The sequence below is a fragment of the Muntiacus reevesi genome, chromosome 2, assembly GCF_963930625.1.
Source record: "Muntiacus reevesi chromosome 2, mMunRee1.1, whole genome shotgun sequence".
NCBI classification, from domain to species: domain Eukaryota; kingdom Metazoa; phylum Chordata; class Mammalia; order Artiodactyla; family Cervidae; genus Muntiacus; species Muntiacus reevesi.
In genome coordinates, this window is record NC_089250.1 from 221,287,092 (window position 1) to 221,288,710 (window position 1,619).

The 1,619-nt window shown below is 48.6% G+C and overlaps 1 non-coding gene across 1 annotated transcript; it reads left to right on the plus strand.

The window, feature by feature from the left end:
* Positions 1-1,515: 1,515 nt before the first annotated feature.
* On the plus strand, positions 1,516-1,619 carry LOC136162131 (U6 spliceosomal RNA). Its single transcript, XR_010661974.1, has one exon. It is a non-coding gene; the product is annotated as a U6 spliceosomal RNA (small nuclear RNA).

The following is a 1,619-nucleotide window of genomic DNA, read 5'->3' on the forward strand; positions in this document are numbered from 1 at the left end:
CCTGCGTTACAGACGCTCTGAGGGCGGGACGATAGGCGGTCCCGGGGGGGGGGGGGGGGGGGGAAGGGGGGGAGGGGATTCGCGGCGGAAGTGACGTATATTCGCCCAGCGCAACAAAGCTCAGCGCGGGAAGCGGCTCTGACTGACCGCGGTTGCCGCGTGCTCCCGACAGGCTGTGCGCGGCCCCGAACCTTCCACCGGCGAGTGAGGATCTCACAGCCCGTGAGCGCGCGGGAGGTCTCGTGGCCAGGTACCGTGTCCCCTTAGGCGCCCGTCAGGCCTTAGAGTTAGAAAGCGAGGGCTCAGCTTTCGCTCAGAGAGCCAGGGCCTCGCCCTCAGCACCGTTGCCCGTGGCGCGGTTGGTTCTGTGATGACGGGTGGATAGTAGTATCCCTGGCCTCTACCACAAGGTACCAGATGAACGAAATTGTCCCCAGACTTTGCCAACAGTCCCCAGATTGCCCTTCGCCACATAAGGACTGTGCCGGGGCGGTACAGGCCAGAAACTTCACAGTAGGCGTTTAAGCCACTTACTTGACTGAGCGGGACTAGTTTGCACCCAAGTCTTAGAGCAGCGCAGCCTGTGAAGTGGGCGTTGGCATGTTTTCTACAGATGTCAAAAATAGCCCCACGCCGTTAAATCAGCCGAGGAACTCGTTGAAGACCGTGAAAGGTCCCCGTCTACTCCCTTCCCACTTTTGGTGCTGGTACTTTCGAGCATCCCAAGGTGCAGCCTGGAATGGGAAACTGCCCGAAATCAGGCATTCATGGTGGAACGCAACTCAGTTCTGGTCCCAAAGCCTTTCTGCTTTTAGAGGTGTAAATATTACTGCTTGAGAAATATAAGCCTTTTATACCACTGTGATTAAAAGCTGTTTGGGCTACCCTGGTGACTAAGATGGTAAAGATTCTGTCTGCAGTGCAGGAGACCCTGTTTGATCCCTGGGTTTGTAAGATCCCCTTGAGAAGGAAATGGCAACTGACTCCAGTATTCTTGCCTAGAAAAATTCCATGGACAGAGGAGCCTGGCAAGCTACAGCCCATGGGGTCTCAAGAGTCCACGGTGATTGACATACACTATATTAATTACAAAGCCTATCAATTCTATGGAAAGACCATCTTTATGACATAAATATGACATTCTAAGACCTTAGAACAAGGTACTTTTCTAGAATATGACTACTTATTAGGGTATTCTTTACCTAAAAATACACTTTTGGATCTTTTGTGTTTCATAACCTTTAATTAATAGTATTTCTGCATACTTCTAAGAATTGTGTGAGGCTGCATGCCTCATTCCACATTTTTTGTGTTAAAACATAAAATTTTCAATTATATTTTTTTATGTGACTGACCCACATGGAATATCACTTCTCTAAACCAGGGATTGAACGTGGGCCCTTGCAGTGAAAGCCCAGAATGATAACCACTGGGACATCAGAAGTTCCCAGTCATAAATGTTAAAGGCTGTAACATCCAGATGATCAAAATACATGAAAAAAAATGGAAAATTTTGTGCTCACTTTGGCAGCACATATACTAAAATTGGAATAATACAGAGATTAGTGTGGTCCCTGTGCAAGGATGACATGCAAATCTGTGAAGCATCCTGTTTTTTA